Source organism: Camelus ferus, chromosome 29, assembly GCF_009834535.1.
Source record: "Camelus ferus isolate YT-003-E chromosome 29, BCGSAC_Cfer_1.0, whole genome shotgun sequence".
Classification (NCBI taxonomy): domain Eukaryota; kingdom Metazoa; phylum Chordata; class Mammalia; order Artiodactyla; family Camelidae; genus Camelus; species Camelus ferus.
In genome coordinates, this window is record NC_045724.1 from 5,154,446 (window position 1) to 5,181,913 (window position 27,468).

General features: G+C 37.6%; 1 protein-coding gene across 8 annotated transcripts in view; it reads right to left on the reverse strand.

The window, feature by feature from the left end:
* RALYL (RALY RNA binding protein like) overlaps positions 1–22,131 on the reverse strand; it is a 585,337-nt gene extending 563,206 nt beyond the window's left edge. For 3 of the 8 annotated variants that reach the window (XM_032470312.1, XM_032470309.1, XM_032470302.1), the window contains exon 1: positions 20,017–20,085. The gene's annotated coding sequence lies outside the window, so the exon portion shown is untranslated. The other 5 variants (XM_032470310.1, XM_032470307.1, XM_032470308.1 and 2 more) reach the window with 5 other exon arrangements.
* Between the last annotated feature and the right edge of the window lie 5,337 nt (positions 22,132–27,468).

A 27,468-nucleotide genomic window follows, 5' to 3' on the forward strand; every position in this document is an offset into this window, starting at 1 on the left:
GACCAAAAAAATAATTTCAAACTTTAAAAGGTTATGGCTCCTGTGGTAATGACAACTTTCTAATACTTTTCATACTGATTTCACAATTTAATGCTCTACAGAAAAGAACTTCATGTACTAATCAGTCTTCAGAGTTCCTCAGTGAGCACCAGGGGGTATGTACCACCACATGCAAAGAAAGCTCAAACTGCTGACCAAAAAATGGTGGATCTGATCTATACCTGACAGTTGCTAGTAAGATTTTGTGGCTAAAATCTTCCTTCCCAATAATACTCTAACAAATTAAGTATATTAATACATTTTTTAAACTGCAAATTGTGAACCCTACTTTGATAGACCCTCTTTTTTTTTAATTGAAGTCTAGTCATTTACAATGTGTCAATTTCCAGTGTGTAGCACATTGTCCCAGTCATGCACACGCATACATATATTCGTTTTCATATTCTTTGTCATTAAAGGTTATTACAAGATATTGAACATAGTTCCCTGTGCTACAGAGAAGAAACTTTTTTTCATTTATTTTTTATATCTAGTGGCTAATATTGTAAATCTCAAATTCCCAGATGTATCCCTTTTTCTTAATAATTTCTCCCTCTGCTTCCACAGAGAGACATGATCTTTCCAGCTTCCTCATTGGTCTGCCTGGCTTTCACCCACTAACAAGGCATTAATACACCATACAAGAAGCTCTTTCCTGCCTACGATTCCTTACTCTCAGAGCCACGCATTTTCATTTCAGCAGCAGTCACATATCACCTCCACAGACACAATTCCAACCTCGTTCTCCTTATTCCTGACCTAAAGCACCAGTCAGTTTTTCTAGCAACTGATTCCTTAAACCCTTCCCTTGAAAACCTAAATTCATACTCTCCTCTAATCTGACTGTCCAAACGACAGTTTCAACCCTTAATCAAGTGCTCCTACTGAAATGTCCCTTCCAGTGTCTCGACTACATGGCCTTGATGAAACAGTTACATTTTCTAATAAGAAAAGTGCCTCTTAAAATGAGTAGCTTTTGAGTGACTGAGTAAAGAGCACATCCCCCAGCTACTCAAATGAGGTCTCTGAATTTTAGGTACCACAGGAAAGGCTGAAAGTTACCTCCAGATCACCCACATGCTCAAAAGTCATGGGTGGTTTTACCCTGTCCCAGACTGACATGCAAACCCCTTGAATGCCAGAAGCATGATCTAATTTGCTTAGTATTTCCCACAGTGTTTAGAATACTTGATAATTGTTAATGACTGAATCATGTCTCCCAAAAATTCACATGTTAAAGTCATAACTCCCAGTACCTGGGCATGCAACTGTATTTAGAGATGGGAGCCTTTTAGAGAGGTAACTAAGATGATGAAGTCATATGGTGGGTTGGACGTAACCAAATATTGTTGACTATAAGAAGAAGAAACTGAGACACCAAGGATGTGAGCATATAGAGGCAAAATCACCTGAGGACACACCAAGAAGGCTGCAAGTTGTGGCAAGAGGCTTCAAAACCACCAACCCTGGTGACACCTTGACCTTGGACTTCTAGCCTCTGGAAATTTTTTCTGCTGTTTAAGTCACTCATCTGTAGAATTTTGCCACGGCCATCCTAGCCAACTAACTTAATACTCATCATTTATTTGCTGAATTAAAACTTCTAATTTGCTATTTATTTCTCCTTCTCAGACCACACTTTTTAAGGCAGATTCACAAAGATAAATGCCTTGAAATTATGGATTTCTCTTTGTTCTTTTCATTGTTAACTTAGTGTTTTAGAAACCTCTGCTATTTCTAGCCCCCACATCCCCACCAAAGATATATTGAATTTAGGTTAAATTGTTCCTTCAAGTAATGTGCTACAGTAGAAGTCAAAGAATATTGAAAACATAAAACCAGGTAATAGAGCAACAGTGGCTTCTCCATTTAATACCTTGCATGTGTGTTGGAGCGGGACTGTGCAATATTTTTAAGTTATGATATTTTTAGAATCCTCTCCAATTCAAATGTAAACAGATCAATGCTTAACTCCTGAACAGGAAAGGGCTTCCTGTAGTTGATTTCCAGCCATCCCCATCCTCATCCTGATTTCTCTTACCTTGAGACACTCGAGACAAGAGCAACAAGGGGATAGGGGCCCTTAAACTTCTAAATTGTTGTTACTTTAGCTGGCTTGACCCAAGGTAGCAGCTGTCCAATAACTGTATATTGAGAACATTATCTGAGGTCAATGGCTTTGAAGACAAGTTAAAGGGTCAACACACATTTTGCTAGTCAGAAAAAATAATAATAATATCAAATGAAGGGCATTATGGGTTGAATGTGTGTGTCTCCCCTAAATTCACAAGTTGAAGTCCTAACCCCCACAAGGTGAGAATATGAGGGCGTGAGGCCTTTGGACAGTGATTATGTCACAAGAGTGGGGCCCTCATGAATGACATCAGTGCCCTTACAGAAGGGACCCCAGAAAGTGCCCTCACCCCTTGCGCCATGTGAGGATGAAAGATGCAGTCAGCTGCCTGTGAACCAGAAAGCCTCATCAGACGCTGAATCTGCCAGTCTGATCTTGGACCCCCAGCCTCCAGAACTATGAGAAATAAATTTCTATTGTTTGTAAGTCACATAGTCTATGGTATTACTATAGCAACCCAAACAGACTGAGGCAAGGTCCCGTATTAGTTTATAACCAAGTCCAAGGTAACACAGCACATATTATGAGATGAGAGTAACCCAGTGGGTTACAATTTGAGCCTCCCATCAGACTGACCTGGGCTGAAGCTTTAGCTCTGCTACTTACTAGCCCTGTCACCCTGGGTAAGTAACTTAATCCTATTGATTCTCCAGTCCCAAGTCCACCATCTATAAAACACGAACAGAAATTATGAACCTCAGAGCCCTAGGGATGTTTTTTGGCCTACTCCACAGTAAGAATTTAAATAACTAGTATGCATTATTTTTAAACCTAGTATAGTGAACACTCCTTTTGCTTACTAAAATTGTGTCTTCAGAGTAAATTATTTTGGGAAATGACTGTAGAAATACCCACATGATCTTTCTTTATGAAGAAATGTGTGACAGTAGCTGAACATATGGCATGTGCAAAAAAGATACATTTAAGAATTCACCAAATATTATCAAAAAGCAAAATGTCACAGTGGCACGTTGGGGAACATAATATGGTGAGACAACACTTTTGTGAAAGTATATAAACAAATAAACATAAAGCAAGGTAACTTGATTTACGTAAAATTGATAGTGATGGAGGGACTATATAAAAACATACAGGTAAAACCTGCAGGCAGTAGTAACATGCAGAGTTATGGTGAAAGTTTATATGCATTCAACATGAACTGAGTAAATCAAAATATAATCTTTGTAAATAAGAAAAAATAGCTTATTCTATTATTTATTGTAAGGTAATCGCATAATATTATTTATAGATTTTTAATTTACCAAAATTCTTCCAGATATTTTAATCTGAACAGAAAAAAGATATTTTGTGTGCTCTTCTTTCCTTGCCTTTTTTTTTTTTTTTTTTTGAGCTGAGATCAGCCTATCAATAGATGATTCTGATATTTTCAGATCTTTTGGGTGAACTACTGAGAATCAGTCTCTACATGTTATTTTTTCTATTTTGTTCAAAATTGTTCAATTGTAAGAATAATTCATTATGACTTGCCTGAAATGATTACTTTTGAAATGTTAGGTAATTAACATATAATGCTACAAGTTTAAAAAACCCAAAACATTGTATAAGTGTATATTCACACATGTATATTAACTTAAATAATACAATTAATTCTAGGAATCTTTACTGAGTCTATAAACAATGGGGCAGCTACTCTCATAGAGTAGCTGGAGATTGTGAGCCCATTGAGAACAGGAAAATGTATTATTTATTCTGTGTATCAGTAACTAACACTGTGTCAACTGATAAGTGTATATGAATGAATGAAAGAATGTGAGTTAGTGAATGACTGAATTATAGGCTTTAAGATGAATGTAATCTAGAAAGGACTAAAAATTCTTAAGTACAATGTGCTGTTTTATACCAGAGCTTCTTAAGCAACCTGTGATACGACCTTTTTTTTTTTTAAATTCCAAGAAATCACAAAGCAATATTTTATAAAATAAAATAAAAATTAATGACTAGAAAAATAAAGAAAACAAAAAGACATACAATGAGACATAAAATTGCTAGGAAGGGGAGGGTATAGCCCAGTGGTAGAGTGAATGCCCAGCAGGCATGAGGTCATAGGTTCAATCCCTGGTACCTCTGGCAAAAGTAATAAATAAATAGATAAATCTAATTACCTCCCCATCAAAAAAAAAAAAATCAAAAAACAAAAAAATAAATAAATAAAATTGCTAGGAAGTCTCAACTTCCTGTCTCCAGCTAGCTACCAATCAGCCACAGATTATTTCTGAGTAGCACCATTTTTCACTATTGTCATCACCAGCGTGATGGGAGGAAACCCTAGTCAAGCCATGAGTCAATGAAAGAAAAGCATTTGAAAACTTCCATTAAAATTAGTTTAGAATAATCTGCTGGGAAATTTTTCTTCCTGTACTTTCCAGAATTCTATTGTAATTCACACTACAGACACCAAACGGTCCTGGTTCTTTCCAGCAAACTCAACTCCTCTTGGCAACTCTGCAGGAATTAAAAGGAGGATTTGTATGTATAGCTTCTCTTCTCCACAAAAAAACTCAGGGCACCAGGCACTCTCCTTAGGCAGATAAAAAACTCAATTCACCGGAGAGATAAATGGTAAATGCCATAAACATCCTTCCCAGTTCCATTTATTTTCTTTTGAAAATAACTGACATTCCTCTGTCCCGTTATTGGAAATAATTAATTTACAATTGCAAAAAGTACTGATGTCTCTAATCCTTTCCCATGTAACACTGTTTTTATGTTAATTCATTTCAAGTGATTTTCACCTATGAATGATATATTACTTAAAAAGTGTTATTATTTGTGCTTAATAAGCAAATACAGTACTCAAAAGTTAATACAAACCCATGTATACGGTGAAATATTAAGAAATCAGTGTAACATTTTATACTTAATATTTTTAATGTCTGGCAGTTTTTTAAATCAAATGTTCAAAATGTCATTGCCTATGCTAAAAAAAAAGAAAGAAATTCTACATAATGCAATTATATAGCCTATTTCCTAGTGGTTATGTTCTAATGTTACCATGAAAGGTTTGTAAAAATTGCTCCTGAAAATACCTTTGATAGATCCTATATTACTCATCTATGGGTTTGTGTTTTTATCTCATCTGTATGTAAGCCCCATCCAGTCAGTTTTTCTACCTATGCTGTCTAAGAAGGCAAATTCCTTGGCTGGGCAATGGATGAAGGACTAGGCTTGTGTTTTCACCAAGAATATAACCCCAAAAATGTATGAGTTCATATCAATTAAAGGTGTACACAACGTTACAACACTGGAATAAAATGAATACAAAAAGATGGAAGTATGGAAATACACATTATTTAAAATAACAGTCAAAAAAAAGCAAAAAGAACGAACTAAAATATTCACAGTGGAGTACTTACTGCAAAGTATATTACTACAATGAAATACTATATAAGCATTAAATGTATGCTGAAAATAATAGTTAATGACAGTGTGTTTAACAAGTGGAAAAAAGTTTTGACAATATATATAATTAATATAATGTACTAGACATATAAATACTTCTGTGATTACTATATATAAACTGCATAAATTACATAATGTATTGCATAATTACAAGTGTTTATTATAAACTATACCATTCATTATTTAAATAAAACCCGAAAGGACACAAACCAAATAATATGAATAAAGAGGAAAAGGCAAATTTTGAGTCTTCTCCCTAGTATGTGATTAAAATTTCAGTTATCAAGACTATTGTAATAACAGTGCTTCCCTTTAAAACTTTCTGAGCATTTTTTTTACTTTCATTTCATTCTTAAAAGATACACATTTAGAACATGCACATCAATTTAGTTATTTGGAGGAGAATCATCTAATAAAGTATAAAATTAAAAGTCTGAATTTTGAGCATGAGTAACATTCTGTATCAAACTTCTTGCTCCTAATATTAAAGGAAGTTATAAGGCCAAATAATTTTTTTTCACCTGTAACAAATCCAAAGCATATCTTTTCTCCCGGGTATGTTGTAAATGTAATCTGAGATCATGGAATTTTAGTACTTGCTAGATATACTAAGCTGCTTCTCCTTTATCAAAGATCAAAAGGAATGAAGGAATCCTCCCCTCATTGAAGGTCAGCTAGATGGACCAATATGATGCTCACTAGAGAAAGACACTAAATTCACAATAGTACTTCTGACACAAAGGAAAAAGAAGTATCACTGGTTCATTAATATTTTGAAATTAATTAGTTTTGGAGTTATACACCTGAATCAAAACTGGACACATTCCGTCAAAAACTCAGAATCCAAAATTTGGCATTAACATGCTGCAAGTCTTTCCAATTCCTTTCATGGGCCTCAAAAACAGGAAATCCATCTCACAGTGAGATTTATTTAAATTTCATAACATCAGGCATCTTTTAGAGACAAAGAGACATGGTATGAAATAAATGGGCAAAAAATAATGACAACTATTCCCCTAATTTGATTCTATACGGCCACTGGATATCTAATGCCATTTGTAAAGATGTTTATAAGCAATTAACCCCTCCCTTGCCCCTCACTCACATTCACATAATCATCCCCCCCACCTCACTCACACAAGGACACAACCTGTAAAGGAAAAATGGACATATTCTTACCTCTCAAATAAGCAAATAATGAAAGATAATAAATTGAAATCCAATACTCGATTTTCCCCATCAAATTCTTGGTGATTCCTCAGTATTAAGCAAAGATACTAAATCACTTTACATCTTGGAGACTACACAAATTGCCTAATATACTATAAGTGTGGAGTATTTCAATTAATGTGTCATTCACCTAGAGTCAACAAAAACTGGTTTTATTTTATTCACTGTATTATGAGTCATATTCTGAGTGGAATTACACAGGGAAAGTAATCCTCTGATTTAATACATAATGAAATGCCATTTTAACCCTGAACATTATTTTAACCTCTTATAGAATTTGTCACTGTTTGCCCCTTCTACACTGAAAGTTCCGATCTCATACATTATGGAACACTGTGTGACACACAAAATGGTGAAAATGCAAATTTTCAAGAAACATTTATTGGATAAATATTAATATTCTTTGCCAACTGGCCATATTTGGGGATCATTTTTTAGCAAAAATGAACTTCAGTGAATTTTGGTTTAGATTCTTAATAAAATGTGAAAGCTAAAATGGAGACAATCAGAGAGTATTTTAAAATATATCCTGGCTAATCTCTGGTAAGGAGCGAGATGCCAAAAAGAATTTAACAACGTGACATCATCCTGAGATCTTCTGACCCGTCTATGTCTACATTATCCCACGTGGTGGCCCCTCACACATTTGGCTCTTCCACATTTTAACTTTGGCTAGTTCTGTGCTGTAAGTGTAAAATCCAAACCGGATTTCAAACTCTTAAGTCTTAAGTTCAAAAAAAAAAAAGTAGAATTAATTCTAACATAGTGATTACATGTTAAAATGATCATTTTTGATACACTGAGTTACACAAAATATAGTAGGAAAATGAATTTCATCTGTTTCTTTTTACTTTCTTAATGTCTTTTTTAAAACGTGAAATTACACATGGTGGCCTGCTTTCGTGGCTCGCATTATCTTTTCCGTGGGCTTTGCCGACCTGGAGAATATGTTACTACTGCTGTGGAAGGCCTCTTCCTCTATCTCCCCTCCTTTCCTCTCCTCCCTTTCTTCTTTCTTCTGTACCTTTCTTTTCTAGAATTGCAATGATGTGAAGACAGAGAGGTCTGGACTAGGGAAGGAAGAGCTAGCTATTCCACAACCAAAAGATTGCAAACATAGTGGGAAGCTATATTTCAGTGGTCGAGTGTGTGCTTGGCATGCACGAGGTCCTGGGTCCAAACCTCAATACCTCCATTAAAGTAAATAAATAAATAAACCTAATTTACCCCCCGCAAAAAACCAAAAAATTTAAAATATTTCTTAAAAGATTGTAAACATGATGCAATGGGTTTAGAAATTAAATACAACAAAATATCCCCATTTTATTGGTTCACTCATCTAAATTATTAGTAAAGCTATATTGCGGTCCATATGCAAAATCTAAAAACACAGATATTTCTGAACCCATTTTATACTTTTTATAGTATGTAAGAGTTTCCAATAAGATATTTTTACTTGAAATTTTGAATCACTTCAATATATGCCAAAGCAAAATGCATTTTCCCAAACAGTGGACTCTATTTTAGGGCATAAAGTGTGTGTGAATACAAAGTCACTGACATGGTTATTTACTGCTGATCTCTTTCCTCCTCAAAAATCTATCATATCTGTTGTCTCCCAATTTTCTTTCCAGATAGCCATCTCTAAATCTTTCTCTTGCTTTTGTCCTCTTCATTGGCCCTTTTACTTTTCCTGCTACCCATTTCCTCTAGATGCTCCATAAATCATTCCTGACTTTAAATACCAAGTCAAGAGAGCACCATCAAATCTCCCAACCTAAGGACCTCACCAAGTCACTGGAGAAGAAAGAGAGGCACTGCACTTCCAAAATTTTCAAGTGCCTTAATGACCTGAATATCGTAAGTAATCAACTCTACTTTTCTTGATTCTGATAACTTTATGCATTGTTGCTTTTCACACATACCATTTCTTTCCCCAAGTAGATAGTCAGATCCTGAGAGTAGGTCCAGCGTCTGGTCTTGTTTTCAAACATTTTTTTAATCTCCTAAAGCACAGTGACTTAGATATGGTAGATTCCCAACAAATGCTGGCTGAGTGAATGAACAAGTGATCAAAATCTCACCAGTTCTGCCCAGAGCAGAAACTACAGGAAACCCTGAGAAGACAAGAGTGGATATGTAACAGCACAGTTCTAAAAACCGAAAGCATTTTGTGTGGTTTTAAATTTTCTCTGCTGTAGGGAGCGGTTGTGAGTGTGTCTATTTTGTTAGACAAATTGTCGCTGACCTAGTGATGTACACAATGTATCTCCTTTTCTCCATCTTTTAAACAAGGTATGGTGGTGTACATTCAAGTTGTAGAATCAAAAAGTCTTGGGTTCAGATATTTACTCAGCCATTTACAGCCCTAAGACATGTGACAAGTCACTTGTCTGATTCTCATTTCCTCCTGATATTACTAGGCTAATAATAAATTCCTCCAGGGTGTTACAAAGATGAGGCACAATATGATAAGCATTTAGCCATCAGTCTGGTCCAGGAGGGAAGATCCATAAACGGAGGGAGGCAGTAGCAGCTGTAGCAACAGAATGGGCAGTAACAGTAGCTACTGTCTACCTACCTGCTAATTGGACTTCTGATTAAAAAAAGAAAAGTTCATTTGCATGTGGAGCTGGACAACAGAAAAAAAAAAAAAAAGTTTGAACCAGACTCCAAAATGTAGTAACAGATACTCTACAATGTTCTTTTAAATATGAATCACTTACTGCTCTATTTAGAAACTGAGGTGAGAAGCCCCATAAAAAAGACTGGCAGGACCCCCAGGCAGGACCACTACTCTCCTGCCAGCACCATTCGGTTCCCTGGCCCAGAGGCTCTATCTCACTTTTTGCCTCTGAAACGGCTTACTTACCCCTAAAATTCCATTGATTCCCTGAGCTCACTCCTGATTGGTTACTTCCTTCACTCTTGATTGGTCCATTTCCCTCACTCCTGGTTATTTCTCTCCCTCCTGATTGGTCCATTACTACAAAGCTTGTTCCTAATTAGTCAAATTTGTTAGACATGATTTGCATATGATGTTGCAAAGTGTAAACTGACAGCCTATAAAAGCCTGTGTAAACCTACAGATAGAGTCCAGAGCTTAGAGTGTTAACTACTCTGGGCCTGTTGGTGTAATAAACCTGAGTTCTCCAACTCTCTGAGTGCTGCTTGGTCTCTCACCTGGATCCAGGTTGCTGTCACAACTGAGCTGTAACACGTTTTTCTGCAACAAAAGTAGTATGAATTGCACTATCCCATATTGGCTTCCTTGGTTTTGATCAGTGACTTTCTTATAAAACTCAACTTCAGGTTCCAGGATCCATGGCAGAATTTATTTCTGTATTACCTAAAAATTCTGATCAAATCCAAACAAGATAAATACACACACAATTTATCCACAGCTCTCTTCATAATGTTCCAGAGGAAACGATTAAAGTCCCAGAAATCACAAAAGAAAAAAAAAAATTCTTCACAGCCTCAGTTGATTAGAAACCTCCAGGAATGTCACTGACACTTTCAGCACACATTTCAAAGTTTTCATTTCCACCTTTTTCCCTCTCACCCCATGATGAATTTTATAAAGGTGTGAAAAATCACCCCTTTAACACCCAGCTTCTCCTCACAACACTTCTCAGCTTCTCAATCTCAACAGCACCTGCCCTAGCGGCACAACTTCCCCAGCTCTAAAATGTGTTCATCCTTTGATTCTGCTCCACTTTCAAAATTGGGAAATAAAATATTCCCCTCTGACCAAAACCACCCATCCTTGCCCCTCCTCCCGTCCTATTTGAGACAGTGAGCCTACTGCTAGTTTTTATCCTGACCTTCAGGCTCTCAAATCTTCTCCGTTGTTGGTTAATTCATCTCCCGTAGCTGTCCCTGCCTCATCCCCCAGCCTGGATGGATTTACCGTCAGTCTGCTGTAATATATGCACCTCATTTAGAAAGCCCAGCTCTTTGTTTTGTATCATGCGTGCCTTGCTAATCTCCTAATCAAGGAAAACTCAGTTTGCCTGACCCATTCAGATTACACATTAAGTGTTGCCAGAGAAAGTGGTGCAACTGTTGTCGACCAACGTGACAACAAATTGTTTAACCTTGCCAATTTCCTCCTTCTGGCTGTGGACTCTTTTTATATTCTTGCATATTCTTTGCTACATTCCCTAAACTCCTATCCCCACACCTGTCAATCTCAACCTACGACCCTGAGTTTATCTGGGAAAACTAAAGTCATCATTAGATGGCAAACTCCCTGAAGGCAGGGTCCTTATTACCACTGGGTCCCCATCCTCCAGTACAGAGTTGAATAAGGAAGGAAAATAGTTAACTAATGAATTCCATCCTCTTCCCCTTCTAAGATGTGACCAGTCTCTTCTTGGGCTACAAATGATCATACCAACCTTCTCAGAACACTCTGAAACTTGGTCCTGAAAATTACTTTCCTCCCCCGATACCTCTATCTTCTCTTGCTAAGGGGACTGCACCCCCCAAAATTAAATACACATTGGTATCTTCTTTATTCTGGCTTAAAAATACATGCCTCTTTCAATAACAGTACTCCCTTGAATAATATTTCATCCCCACAATGAACACTGAACTACATTTACTTCTTATCTTCATCTCTTCAAAGACCTCATATCACCTTAAACATGGACAACTGGATTTCTGCTTCTGTTTAACCCTAAAAGGCACATTTTTTCTCAGTGATAACTAATAGACTTTTCAACACTGTTATTGAAAAAATTCAAACCAACAGATAATCTGAAAGAATAATACAATAAAATCACACCCTGTATTCAAAAATTATTAACAAATGATTTGCTTTACACACACATACACATTTTGCCATGATTCATATGAAATTAGGTTGCAGACATCATGGCATTTATTCCTAAATAATTCAGCATGGATCGCCTAATATCATTTATTACCTAGTCCACATGCAAATTTTCCCAATTCTACCAAAATTTGATCTTTTGTACTTTTTTTAAAAACTAAGGTTAAATAAAGCTTCAAATACAGTATTTGGTTGTCTTTAGTCTCTTTTAATATAGAAAAGACCCCTCCACAGTGGCAATGGCCACTTGGAAGAGAGCAGGGTACATGTCTTTTACTTTCACAAAGAATACGACACCCTGTGAATTTGATTATTTCCTCATGTTTTAGTTTAACAAGTTCCACTTTCTTTGTACTTTCCTGTAAATTAGAAGTTAAATTTAAACAGGATTTAGATTCAGTTTACACATTCTGGCAACAATACATCACCAATGTATCACCCTGCGTCCATCAGGAAGCCCAGGTGTTTGATGACTCAGCTATTTAAGGTGAATGCCAGATGCAACTAACAAGTAACACTTGAGCACCACGACAATCCTTTAGTCCCCCAAATACTTTTAACTAGTGGTTTTAGCACCTGTTGATGACTCCTGCCTGGAATCATTTATTTCAGTGGGGGTTACAGTCATTTTCTAAAGCCAGCATTTCTTACATTTACTCACTCACATATTTTGCAAAGAGCTGTCCTTCATCAATTGGACAAGAAGAGTTCCTCTGAAAAGGGAGTCTAACCATTTCTTTCCATTTAATTACCATCAGAATCGTTTTCTTTTATTAATATTTTGTATTTAGAGTGTCACTATGGACTCATGGATTTTACTTTGTTCAGTGTTTTAGAATCTGTCACAGTCACTCGTGTTGGAGGAGGTTACATGCACTGCTGCTTGACCCTCAAGCTGGACCAGCACCATCGGAGGCTTCCTACCCTCTCCCCTGAACTTGGAGTGTATATTCAGCCACTTCCAGGACTCAGCCATGAGAGAGCAATGTGTTGTTGAGAACATCTAGACTGAACCCCGTTAAGACCTCTATCCCTCCCATTAAGGGATCCCCACTTCACTTTTACTGAAGACCTACACTAGTACCTGTTTTCACTAACTGAAAGAAATCTAAAGAGGATTTGCATTTACACAGAGGCAAGAAGTGAATACAGCATTCATTATCTTGCAGCAAGATGTTGCAGAGACAACATGCACGAGAGCATCCAGGGTGGCTCAGCCAAGCTCCTTCCCCGGAACTACACGCATTTCAGCAGCCAGCCACCACAATTTCCACTGTGTCTGTGAGCATCTGTGCTTTATCTTGATCTATTTTGCGCATTTGCTAGCAAGACGTGTCCTAGGGTAATTGCTTCTTTTCTTTATGCCATTTCAGCTTACAAAAAGTTTCATAGGAACATTCCACTTTCAGAGAGCAAGGGAAAACCATACACACTTTTAAGATTCTGGTGGCTGGATGCGGAAATCTATTTGTCTTGCAGCCACCTAGGACAAGCCTTGCACATAAGTTGCCTTGATTGTTAAAACTGCCACCTACCATGCTGGAGTAGTCTGTCTGTTTCTTCAGTCTCTCTTTGCCCCTTCGTACAGGGGCCAGTTTCAGATTTCATCTGAGGTTGTGCACAAACAACCACTGATGCTCCACTGTATCTGAATTTGGCAACTGGGAGGCCCTTCAAGCAAGTTCCTGTTTACAGTTACAGTTAACAAATAAGGCTATATAAACCTTATTTGTTTCAGGGCCTTTCCTCATTTCCTGGCACAATGAGAGAGCCCAGGCTCAGCTTGCACTTTTTCTGCCCTGGCTTAGAATCAGCAAATTCTCCAGAGTTTGGTCCCCTTGAGTGGGAAATGGTATTTAGAAACCATGATGTAGGCACTAATGTGCTCACTGCTGCCAGAGAGACATGCTTGGAAGCCTTTTAAGTAGGAGCCAGAGCAAGTAAATATACTTGAAAAGATGTATAGTATATTATAATATCTGATATCTTAGACCCTCTTTGCCCTTCTTTTTCTGACTTATCCCTGGCTATTCTTGCTTTTTCACATTTTCTCTATGTAATTTAAAATCACTTTATCTACTTCCAGAAAAGCTTCTTACTGGTCTTCCTATTTAGAGGATGTTATATGTGAGCATGCATGCACACGTGCACACGCACACACACACACAGAAGAATGTGACACATACCATCTTGGGAACTGACCCCTTTAAGATGCTGTCACACCAAATCCAGAATCATGGGGATGCTTTTTCATTTATTCAAGTCTAAGACAGTTCATTCATTCAGTTTCTTCTTAAAATTAATGGATTTTAATCACAGAGTCAAGGCCTTTTTCACAGGCCTCACCTTTGCCCAAACCTATGCGGCATTAGCCTTGCTGAACACTCCTCTCTTTACACAGACACAATTTCCTAAGCTTCAGTGCCTACTCCTTCTTTTTCTGCCTTTAACCAGACCTTTTTCCATCCACTCAGAAAAATGCAGGTGTTTCCCAAATGTCTGCCTCTTGAATTTTTAAGGTAGATAATTTTGTAATTTTTTTTCTAGCTCTCAGTGTGCTTTCCAGCTCTAGACCTGAACTGCAATTGCATATTGGTCATTTTATCCAGGTTAATGTTGGAACTTCAGAGAAGTGATATGTCCAAAACGGAACCATTCTTCTACCCCCAACCAAACCAGGCCCTCTTCTGGATATTCTTATTTCATTTTGTTTTGTTTTATATCCCGAGGTTCCAAGATATCAAGATTCTAAAACTCAAAAGCAGCTTTTACTAGTCCCTCCACCTTGGCCTCCAAATCCACTGATTTTACGGACCTATAGGTTTACCATCATCCTTGAAAGCCATTTCATCATGTTCATTCACACTGCCTCTACTACGCAGTTTATGTTTCTCATTCTTTATTGAAAAATATTCATTTTTTTCCAAGTTCCAAGGAAACTATTTAATAATGGAATACTTGTTCACACATCTGAAGAGGCAATTAAAAACAGCATCCCAAAATAACATCTTACAGTCACATGCGTTTTATGTCATTAACAAACAGATAAAATGGGCTTGAAAAATGTCACATCAAAGTATGTGTCACAGTGGAATTCTGGGGTGGAGATGATGTTGATAGTGAGATGTTGGTAGACAGAAGAGACACCTATATTTATAGATTTGCTGTGTTATGAAAGAATTGGCTGTTCAGTTTTCCTCATGCAAAGGATAACTTTCCACATCACACTGCAAAAGCTTCCAGAGCAGAGAGTGCATTGTGCGCTAAATAAATATTTGTTGAGTGTTTTTCCCACAGCCTCTGCAAAGCCACTGTAGACATAGAAACATCTATTTTGTCCTGACCACAGAACCCGGGAGGCCCCTCACAAATTCCCACGTATTGGGTCTCCTCAGAAAATCCTATGATCCTAGAGAGATGGCTGATGGCATGGTCTCTTAAAGGCCCTCTCAGCACCAGGAAAAGTCTTGGTGTAAATGACACTATTTTCTGTTATTTCTGGCTACAGCACTCAGTAGTGAAAACTTGCCAAAATACAGTCATTTTGAATAATGCACCAAGAATAAATATATAGCAGTTGCTTTATATTAGGTGAAAGGAAACAAAATTTCCTCTCCACAAATGGAGCATCCCTGAACAGAAAGAGGAACACGAGGTGTCAAGTCACGCATTCCTGTTATTTGTCCCTTTACTACCTGTGGATCCCTGAGCAAATTAGGAATCTCTCCAAGTCTCAGTTTCCCCCAAAATATAAAATAATGATGATATCACCTACTTGTGGAGAGGAAGGACAAATGGAAATGCATCCACCTGACATAACAATAAATGTTAGTCCTACTTTTCTTTTCCTCTCCTCCTGATTTAATGAAAAAATAGCCTTTCTCTACTCTAGCCTGTTAAGTTTCCAAACTGACTTAAAAATATGTTGCTTCTGTTATAATTTAACATATGGCCACCAAAATGTGTATAAATATTTTCACTAAACACATGGATTATGTACAAATGCAATTAATTTCCACAGTGAAAGTTTAGATAAAATGTTCACCTATATTATTCTAAGCAAAAAATACGTAAGTCAAATGTAATTTCACGAAACAATTTCATGCACATAAAGTCTCTAGTTTTTCTTTTGTATGAAAGTACCCAGTGATCCATTCCATTGCATCTTTCAGAAAACCAGGACAGGGCTCCCCCAATCCCCACTATAATTCTCCTCTCCATTTAGATTTATGCATGGCCCAAGAAATAAATCTCACAGTCCTGACCCCAGCTGAGGAGTCTCCAAGGACAGTCCAGGAGACATTTATCCTAAACACTAACTGAAGTTCTCCCTCTGCCCTCTCTGGGGCTGGGAATGGAGAGAAAATGGAAATCAACACCTCTGTATTTTCCAGAATGCAGTCTCAGACTAACTGCATTACACAGAAATAAAAAAAAAAAAAAAAAAAAACCTTTAAATTAATGGGAGAATTAGAAACATACAAAATCAATTTTCTACAGTGTAAGTTTGCTATTTAACATAAGTCTAACAAAGCAAACAAACAGCTAAAGAAACTCCCCAATATTTTTTTGAAAACCAGAAAGATACCGGAAAAGCAAAATTACTAAAAGTTGGCAACAGCTAGGTAATTTTCTAGAAACATGTCAAAATTTAAGACTAAAAAGAAGAGTGATGACAAATATTTACATAACACTTACTAAATGTAGAACTAATTTTGGGTACATTCAGAAATGAACCTATTACTTAAATTTTATTTAATAACTATTGATCTCAAAATCATGGTGTAGCAAAACTAATTGTCCTTGTCACTAATGTAAAAGTTGGCTGCCACTGTCAATGACTGAAATTTATTAAATTAAAAAGTCCTACTGAATTATGAAAATGGGATTTTTAAAGGCTTTTGTGCAAGTCACTAGAGTAGTAAGTAACAAAAATAATGAAATAATAAGAAAATAATAATAACTTCAGACTAGTGAGGAATTTTTAAATTTGTTTTTAATTTCTTTCTGGAGCTTCATAAACAACTTGGAGAATAAATTTCATCATCACCTCAGGTTTTATACACAAAATAGAATTTTCTTCATGGCAATGTGATAAAACAAGTGAAGAAAATCGCTGTATTTTTTAAAGTCACAGCCAATTATCCCTTAAAAATAAATTTTTCAAAAGTCAGGGAGGAGAATAAATTAATTAAATTGTAATTAGAATATTTTCAATTTCCTTTTAATCATGCAAACAATTCTAAACATCCCCTTCACTTCTTTTTTTGCTTCCAATGCAGTTTTATTTGATTTGATGCCCTGTGTAATTTGCTGCTTACAGTATTGTAAACAGTAAGCAAAGCATGACCACACTCTTACTCAAGTCAGATGCTTTCAAGAGTGTAATAGACACAGAAGCTTTTCCACACCCTTCTTACCAGCTGCTTTAAAAAACAACTATGTTATTTAAGAAATAATTCTCCATAAGGCATATAATTCTTCTAACTAGGAAAATGTAATTTCTGGTATATCAAATGTATGTGCATTATTTTCCTACTCCATTTTTTTCATATTCTAATGGAATCACTGGTTTGCATACATCCGGTAGCTGTTTTAATCACTAGCCTTTCATAAAAATTAGCAAAAATAAACTGACTATCATTTTTAAAAAGACAGTATGCCTTCTGTAGTTAAGAATATAAAAGAGTGCCTTTATAAATATGGGTCTGAAACTTTTCCATATATATATATATATATACACACACACACACACATATACATATGTAAAATACCACCACTGTTTGATGCATACTAAGAAAAAAAAATCAGTCTTCTACTTGATTACTTACAATCATGTAAGGATAAATATTAAAAATAATAAAATTTTAATTTTTTATGATTAAAATTTCTTAATTTCAAAATTCTTAGACAGACCACACTCAGGACAGAGCTTCAACTAGGGTATTCGCTCTCTGCAGTGCTCAAGACTGGGTCAGAAACTGTAAATTTAATTCAGTAATCCAGGATTTTTCCAAATGTCCAAATGTTGGCATCCCATAGAAAAGTCAGCAAATTTAACAGGCTGTTCTAAATCTTTTTTATTGCAGTTCTGATAATAAGATACTTAAGGTCAGTTAGTGATCCAATAACCAATTTAATTTACATGCCTTATTTCCCTCACCTTCTACCTTCACCCCAAACCCTCTCTCCCAACAAAATATTCTTTATTTCCTCTCAATAAGCAGTTAAAAGTAATTTGCATGATTAAGTTGATCAGAATCAGTGTGGACTGCTTGCTGAATTTAAGAACAATATTATTTTTCCAAGAGAAACCAGTAGGCGGTGCTAACTCCAGGATATCACATTCAAAGACTTTTAAACCAAAACACTCACAGTACAGGTGACCAGTTTAAAGTGGTAGAATTCCTAATATAATTCATGGAGGAGGAAATTTCAAAATTTCAATGTGATAGACATTTAACATAAGCACGTAATATATCAACAATCAACATTAAATGAAAACCTAACACGACTAAAGGTTCTTTCCACAATCTTTATAGAATTCAAAGCACAATTATATATCCATTCCCACTTGAAATCCTATGACTATCTTCCTCCACCTCATTATGGTTTCGGTCTCATTAGGAAACATACAGTTCAGGCTGCACTCTGCACCAACCTGAAAACACAGCTACCCCCATCTTAGGGCAGCGAGTAATCCTTTTAATGAAAATTCTGGTTTAATCTCTCAAGTTTTTCCTTCTCATTCACTGTTTCTTTTAAAAAGACTAACTGACTTACAGTGCAACCTGAAAAGAAGTATTATACACTTGCATTGTCTTCCATTTTTAAATCAAAGGAGCATTTCTACTAATATACAGTATTCTGGTAAAAATGATGAAAAATACAGAATGTTGCAAGTGACTTTTTAAGTGTTTTTGCTAGCTGTTTAAACCATGTGAAAGACTACATTTTAGTAGTGTACTCACCACAACAAAAAAAATCAAAATGTAAAGCTCAGTAACATAATATTTGTGTCAAATCTTAGACCTGTGCCCTTCAGGATATCAAATCTGATGGTCCACACACGACATAAACTTCCCTCCTTATATAAAAGTAACAGGACTTTCTTAACAGAGAAAAGCTACCCTGGGTACAAAAGTAACTCACACTGCTACTTGCAAAGACCTCTGAAATGATCGTGAATAAAAAATATACAGCTTTCTAGATATTACAACAAATTTTAATCTTCTACATAGATAAATGATCACTTGCATTCCTCTTTTAACACGAAGCGTAAAGAAATACAGGCATACAACTTCATTCCACAACTGAACGTTCAGACTTAAAAGAAATATTTGCTTGAAAAACCTTGGTGTATGTTATTAACATGTTTGTCACGGCCTTTTGTATGTTGGACTTAGTTTTTACGTCTATAGATAACCTAGAAGAAAACTTAACCTGAGAAGCAGAAGTTATTCCACTTGCTTATACTTATTTTAACAGAATCCAAATTATACCAAGCTTCAGAATCCAATCAGTTAAATAGTAGTTAGCCTCCAGATTTTAAGATTTAAAACATAACACAAAATTTATTTGGACAGCAAGTTTTCCAGCAGATTGTCTCTATGTTAAGTACAGAAAAGGCTTTTTATTACCAACTGTGGTACATCTCCAAAAAGCAGTACCAGGTTATACCGGAAACGTACCAGGACAATCATAAAATATCATAAACTCCATAGAATACATTCAACACTGAGTTCTGTAATGCTATCAACACACCGAAATCAGTCACCACCATTCACCAACCCTTCTCCCTGTCCTGTGCCCCGTTCTCCGGGGAAAACCTTGGAAATCACAATCAAGTGGTTAGAAAGTGGGAAAACACTGTCCCTTTAAAACTCAACCTATGGGTGTAGTCTCATTAATGCAAACTAACAGTTTCGTCCTCAACATTAAAACCAACCGACCATCATGGAAAGTAACTATTTCCCCCCACCTGCGAAGATGCCAGCTTTAAAACCAAAGCCACACAACAGGGAACGAAAAGATCTGAAGACAGCACCACTAAGAAAGCCACAACCCCTCGGAAAAAGCAAAACAGACTGGGAAAGCCCAACAGCCTCGTTTACTCATGGCCAAGAGGAGGAGCGGGAGTTGAAGCGTGCGGGGGCTGGTGCCACCCTCGGGGATATGGAAATGGCTCGAGCTCCACGGCCCCGCGGCCAGGAGCCAGCCCCTTCGGAAGATGCTGCCCCTTCCGCTTCTCCCCGCGTCTCCCGGGCGCTCCGAGGGGCCGCCCCGGCCGGCCCGCGCTGCATGCTCGGCCCCTCGCCCCTCCGGCTCTGCAAGTGGCCCTCGGAGAACTTACAGGGCCCGCCGGCTGCCGAGTCCCCGGTCGGCGCCGCCCGGGGCGCAGACGCCGCCCGCTGCGGAGACGACCTGGGCGCAGCCGAGGGAGGGACCGTATTTTGCGCACATCCAAAAACCAGCCCAAGGCCGGGGACCGACTTTGGATTCCCCTAGCTCCCGGCACGGCTTTCCCCACCGCGGGCTCGGACACTGCCGGAGCCGCGCGCGCGCACAAACACACAACACACACACGCACGCACAGACACACATACACAGATTTCTTTGCCAGGACCAGTGTTGCCATTGCAAACCCGGGAAACGCCTCCAAGGGGACCAAGTACCTGCTCTCTGCGAGCTGCTCAGCTGTTCACTTCATCCTCCGTTGACAAGGAAACCAAACCGCACTTCATTTTTTTTTTTTCCAGAGAAACCTTCCACTGCCATCATTTGAAAATTGATTTACGGGGAGGGGAGGGGGAGGAAGAAGGGATGATATAGATATAGATATCAGGATATCTATCATAAAATTATCTCGGCTTTTTAAAAAAGTCAGCTGTGCAAAAGTCATAGTTAATTTAAAGGAGGGAAAAAAAAGTATTTGCTTAAAAATAATCCCAGTAACCAGCTGCAAGAAAAGTTTCATGTTATCAATGGGTTTCAAAAACAGGAGGGAAAAAAACGAATTTGTTCTCACCGGCTTCCAAAAAGGGAACCAAAAAAACAGAAAATGAATGTCTTTGCTCAGTGGTTTGTACCAGTATTGCAAAACCACAAACTTGTAAACACTGCCGTAAAATCCCACCTATCCAAAAATCTTATCAGAAAAAGAGTATGCCAAAAAAGAGTTAGAAACATGCTTTTTTTTTTTTTAATTTTTACAAAGGAAAAAAAATAAGCACCATACTTCACATCGCTTTTTCCATAAAACCAGTTGCATATTTTGCTGGACTTGGGAGTCGCTCCCAGCGGGCACGGTCGCCGCGGACTCCCAGACACAGCGCCTTGTCTACAGAACCATCGCATGCTAGAAAAACTTGGATTCAGGAAAAGGCTCAAAACCATGCCCCTCCAGCTTTCCCAAATATAAACAATAATCAAAGAAGTGGAAAAAAAAAAAGAAAAAAAAAACAAAAAAAGAAAAACAAAAAAAAAAGGACGAAAAAAAAAAGAATAGGACAAGAATGCCACTGAGAAGGTACTCACCGAGCGGGAGTAAAATGTTGGAATAAAAATGAGATTTAGTATAAAATACAGTATGGCGGTGGAAGAAGGAATGAAGCGCTTTTTTTTCTCTCAGTCTCTGCCTCAGGCACTGACACGTGACTCGGAGCCAGGCTGACTTGCAAGCAGCCGGGAAGGACCGGGGCTGCGGGGGGAGGAAGCCCCACGGAGCCCAACTCAGGCTGGCGAGGCGGCGGCGGCGGCGATGGGGAGCCCGACGCCCGCGAGCGGCGGCGGCGGCGGCGGCGGCGGCGGCGGCAGCTCCCGGCGAGGCTGCCTCCGCGGTGAGCCCGGACGAGCAGGTGCCCCTCACGCTGAGGCTGAGCACACGCACACGCACACGCAAGACAGGCAGGGCGCCGGCGAGAGGGGGAGCCGAGCGGGGCTGGGCCGGAGGCGTGCAGCTGCCGCCAGTACTGCTGCTGCTGCTGCTGCTGCGCCCGCGGCCGCCGCCTCGGATGCGGGGCGCGTGTTCTGGGGCAGCTCGGGGGATGCTGACCAGACGCCTGGGGGGGGGGGGAGGTGAACAACTTGCTGCTCACCTCAAACTTGTTGTCGCTTGCCACTTCCTGGTTTTTGCAGCTGTTTTTCATTTCAGGGTAGTTACCTGGGGGAGAGACCTCCATCCCTTTCTCTTCCGAAGTTTCATTATTAAAGCCCAGCTGAACTCATTTCCTCCCCCGATCTCCCCTTTCTCATCCCTCCTAAACTGTCTTTGCATCTGCCTATCCCTCTCCCTTGATCTGAGCTTCCCTCTTGCAGTTCTCAAAGAACCTGGCTCAGAGCGCTACGGGGGGCGTTGTCACCGGCAAAGCCACCGTCAATCTTTATTGCCAGCAGAACGCACAGCATCTTTTTTGCCGTCATCCGACAGGAATGTTTGCAGTTTGAAAGCCCAAACAAACGCTCTCCTTTAGGCAACCCTGTCCAGGGTTTCTCTCGGCGGGTTGCGGAGCGATGGGTGGGGGCGTGGATGTCGTTAATTTATTCATTCGGGGACCAGGCATTGTTTGTTTTGTCTGCGAGTGTGCGCGTGCCTCGAAGCTCGTCTGGAAGGCTCCGCGGGTCCCTGCTCCATGGCAGAGGCTCCTGTCTGACTCTTGCCCAAGTTGTGGGCTGGGGCTGGAAGTCAAAGGAGAGGTGCAAGGGAAACAAGTGAGTCCATTGTGCAAGTGCTCCCTGGGAGGGAGTGAGCACTTGGCGGTCGAGAGGGGGAGACGTGCACCCGGAGTGAGGCGGCGGCGCAGCTCGTGGGAGCCCAGGTGGCTGAGCTGTGGATTCTGAAGGTGAGAGTGAGAGAGGGGTTTCTCCACCTAGCATCTGGTTTAGGATGCCTATCGCCTGAACAAAGATTCCATCAGCCAATGGCTGGATGCACTGGGATTCTTCTATCGCTGCCTGTTCAGGAATCAGTTTTCTGGGCGCTGGAGCACATCTGTTTTTCTTCATTTTTGTGCAATACTAATATCAAGACCATTTCCCAGTGCTGCTTTGAATCTGAGTTGTGTGGAATTAATTGGCATCTCTATGTCCGAGAATGAACAATTAACGCAGTTCTGCAGTTCACAGATTGCTGTCCCTGATCTTTATCTCAGTGTTTCCAATGTTGACATTTAAGATAAAATGCCTCCATCTGAGATGATCTAACCTGGACAATTCTGAAAATTAAGTACACATCCATTATAGAAAGCTTCAACAGCAAATATATTTCTCCTATTTCTCAAGCATTCTGGTCAAAACTCATTGATCAAATAAAGTATTAATCCACAATTCAAATAAAAGAGATTTAAAATAACCATTAAAATATTATTAAATATTTATTTTGGTGAGTTGCCAATTCTACACCCACTTATTATACATATTTTAGAGTGAAGATTGCTGATTAGCAATACTAACTGAGAAAGATGAATGCATCAAAGTGGAAGTCTTGTTGAGTTCTGTTCAGAAATGACAGGATTTTAAGCTGAATAATACAGATCAAATGTGCTTTTCACTTGCAAAACACATGGAGCTTCTTTAAAAAAAAATAGATCTCTCCAAATGCAGTCTTTTTCTTCTCTGAGTCATAAATTAATTTTTTCTACCATTATACCTTAGTTTGCTAAATTTTCCCTCCCATGTCAAAAAATTATCTGATTCTAATCATTTAATAAGAAAATTCTCTTTCAGTGGATATTTTTCAGCAATATTCAGATACGAGAAACTCCACTTTAAAAATGACTTTTGAGCTCTTCAGCTAGGCTGGGCAATGCCTGAGTTTTAAAGAGTTATTCAAGAAGAACTTTGAAAAACAAGCTGTTTAGAATTACACTGCAGTAATGGCCGTCAGCCAATCACAGTGATTGTCAGGCTTTTATTATTCAATAAAATGACTCCCCTTTATGTTAAATGCAGTTCTGCTGAAGCAAAAGCAAGACATCAATATCCTCCCAGCCTTTTCCCATTTGCTTATGTAAGGTGCTCAAAACATTCCATTTATTTGATTTCCAGTGTGCCATAGTCATCTTTTAAGTTGCATTGCCGTATTAAAACCAAGAGTAAACAAATCTAGACTAAGGGAACTAGTGTTTAATGAGCATAGCATCTCATTTAGTCCTTGTTCCTGCTCTATGACTTTGTTATTATACTCATTTTACAGATTAGGAAAATAAAGGCAGAGGATTTACGTCATTTGTCAAGCACTCCACTGTTAGTATTAGAGGTGGGACTGGACCAAAATTTCATCAGATTTTACAGCTAGGATAAAATATTTCCAAAAAAATACATGAAAGATACTAAATACTTTCAAATACTGCTACTGATGCCAACTAAGAACTGCACAATATCTAAAATAAATGTGTGGGGATTGATTTGGCTCTGTTACTCCCCAGTTAGTAATACACGTAGTCTATCACTTTTTTGATTCCATAAAACACGTGGAGAAGGAAATTAACTTTCCAAAGTAGAGCTGAGGGGGTTAATTTTTTCTTTAGCAAAAATCTGTACAATAACTGTAGTCATGTACTTCCTGGTCATATCCTCAGGAGTTCACTACAGAAACTTTTTAAAGCAAAGTTGCTATTGTGAACTGGGCCCTTTGCTATCCATTCTGAAGTAAGCTATGGAAGATTCATAATTGAGAAGTACACTAAAAAGTATACTAAATTTAAAATAAGACAAACAGATAGTGATGATTTAGGAAAAACCTATTTTGAAGTCTATGCTATATAATCTCAAAATTTTTATTAAAAAATATTGAACATACATGAATTATATGTGCCAACATATTTTACATATATACCCTTAGAAATTAAAACCTATTAAAATGTCATATGATTTCAGTGTATACTTTTACATCCACCTCAAATAATTTTCTCCTGTTTTGCTTAATAAATTTTTTTACAACTTAGTGATTTTAATTTTTGATTAATTTTACTTTTTTTTCATTATATGTCTAATCCCTGTCTGTGAATGTACTTCACTTATGCATCTCTTTCAAGTTCGGATGGTTTCCTTTACTTTTTCTGGTATTTCTATTGAAGGAACTTCAAATGCCAAAACTCATTAAATAATTTGTACAAATTATTAAAGAAGGTGATTAGAAGATATGAAAATAAATAGTAACAATATAATATGGCATGAGTAAAATATGGAAAAAGAACCATCAAAATTTCTGTATAACTTAATTATAAATAAAATTATAAATACAAATATTTCATATTTCATTCTACACATAACGTATTTTATGAAATCCAAAAAAATTCAGATATATAGAATAAAATACACATCACCACTTCTTATAATTTATGTTTCCAAAAATTATTATGAATAATTTCATTATGAATTCTTTCCATATGAAATTTTTAAAATATGTATATGGCTAAGAAAATTAATTTAAAACAATTTGATGTGTCTATTGATATTCTTACTTTGAATAAGTTTATTTTGCATTAATTACATTGAGTGTAGTTCTGTGATAAAGTGACCTCCAGTAAAAGTGACAGAATGGGTACAAGGAAAGGCTGATGAGTTTCCTGATAAATACACTTCAGGCACAGAAAGGCAGAAGAGCAGCACGTGACATGTTCAGTGTTCTGCACCATTTGTTATTACTCCTTGATTACTGATCTGACAATCATCCACTCTGAAGAAGATATAAAATATGTCAGTTTATAAATTTAGAAGCTGTGATGTTATCCACAGTATCTCTTTTGATTTGAAGCATTAAAGATGAAAATGTGTTAATCCTAGAGCCAGAGCTAGGCCTCTGAAATGGTACTAAAGGTTAAGAATATTGTTAATGGTAAAAGATTTTATTATGTATTAATATTATGTAAGCATGTAAGAAGCCTGAAGGGAACAAAAAAGAAGGGGAATTTTATGCAAAACAAGACAAAATGCAAGTTAGAAACATCATAAATGGAAAATATGTGCCGTTAATAACTGCTTACTATGTTTTGGTTGCTTGACATATGTACTGTCATAAAAATCCTCATAATTAGAAACTGAGATTCTAAAAGACTGCTCAGGGACACAGGACTGAAAAAGGGAACATCAAAGAGCTTTCATATCTAGTGAGACAGCTAAAGACCATGCAATGGAGAAGTAACTTTAAAGACAGGGTGCTTTCACGACAGCTAAGAAATTGAGGAAATGACTGTGGGTGGAGGGGAGGAGGGGAAGAAAATACAGAGGAGAAAGAGGGATGGGGAAGGGGGTGAATAGAAACAAAGGAAATGAGGACAGAGGAGACACTGAGGGAGGAAGGGAAATTGTGAGACCAAGAGCACTGACTGGGGGACCTGGAAAATCTCCCCTCAAATACACGGGAACCAGTGAAAACCTTGGACAGATTCGGGTCACATAGATGAGTTCTAAAAGACAGGTGGCAAAAAGTGCATTAGAAAAATATTGCAGACTTTACAATATATTTCTTGGGTGAAATGAAATGTTGCCTGAAAACTCCAGAAAACAATCTTGCTGAGGTGAGCAAAACTCTATACCATAGGAAGTAACATTTTTAGAAAGAGAGAGAGAAAAAACCAGAAAGAGCTATCTTCATTTGTGCTTAAAAATCAAGAGATTTATTTACCCTCTGACCCAGACTGGCAACAGAAGACAGGATGGTTTCATTAGGAAGTTAATGTGTCCTAAGGAGAAGAATCTTGAAGATGTAGGAAAGAAAAATTGACATTTTGTGGTTTGTCCCCAAGATCTTAGATTCAGAGGAATGGAATCACTCCTTTATGCACAGTGATAGAGTTGTAGAGTTACAGTTAGGATTCTCCTGTTGATTTTTTTTTTTTTCTTGTTTAGTTGTTTTAATTTTAAAAGCCTGGGGCTTAGAGATGATCTGGATTTTCAGTATCAAATTAATTTAATTAAACTCTGAACTTTTTTTTTCTTTGAGGTAAGGGTTATTCATTTGTTGTTTGTTGAAAGATTATAGCCTTCAAGAGAAAAATGCATGAGATTAGTTGGTTATTATGAAGTCTTGGGCTCCTGTCAATAAGAGGCACTTTTAATTTCCACGAAATTTAGTAAGTTATTTGTTTCTATTAATGTAAATCTTATATTTGAAAACAAAAATTTTCTAGGAATGAGATTAGAAGTTTTCACAAGCCAGTTAAGTAAGTAAGATAATTTTATGTTTACAAATTATGTGACTGTATACACTGCAAGCCTCTTACTACAGAGCTGAACACTTAATCAACATTTGCTCACGAACAATTTTTGTACTGACAAATGTGAGAATAGACATCTCCTTAAAAAATGTTTACAGGAAATAATTAAATCTAATTTGTGAATCTGTGTTTTCCAGATTCTCTTCTTTGTCTCACTGAAACAATGAACAGGTTGTTTTTCTATAACTTCTCTATTTTATATTCTTAATTCCCTCTCATATTCTCTAATCTCTTTTTCCTATCTCAGAATTCTGACCTCGTATATCTTCCTATAAATATTCAGAGTACGTATGTGGGGTGCGGACAGGACAATTTAATACACTAATTCCTTGATTTTTACTTTTACTTAATTAATAGAAATCTTTTGTACTGGCTAATGTGTGAGTAGACATTTGGTTAAAAAAAAATGATTTTAGGGAATAGCCAATCCGTATATGTCATATGTATAGACCTGTATTCTCCAGATTCCTTTTTCCCCTATGGACATCTCCTTCCTCCATGTAGAAGAGGGGGTCAAACATATTAAGACTTGAAAAGATCACAGCCTTGGCTGTTTGGCTTCAGGGTAGTAATTATTTGTTATTTTA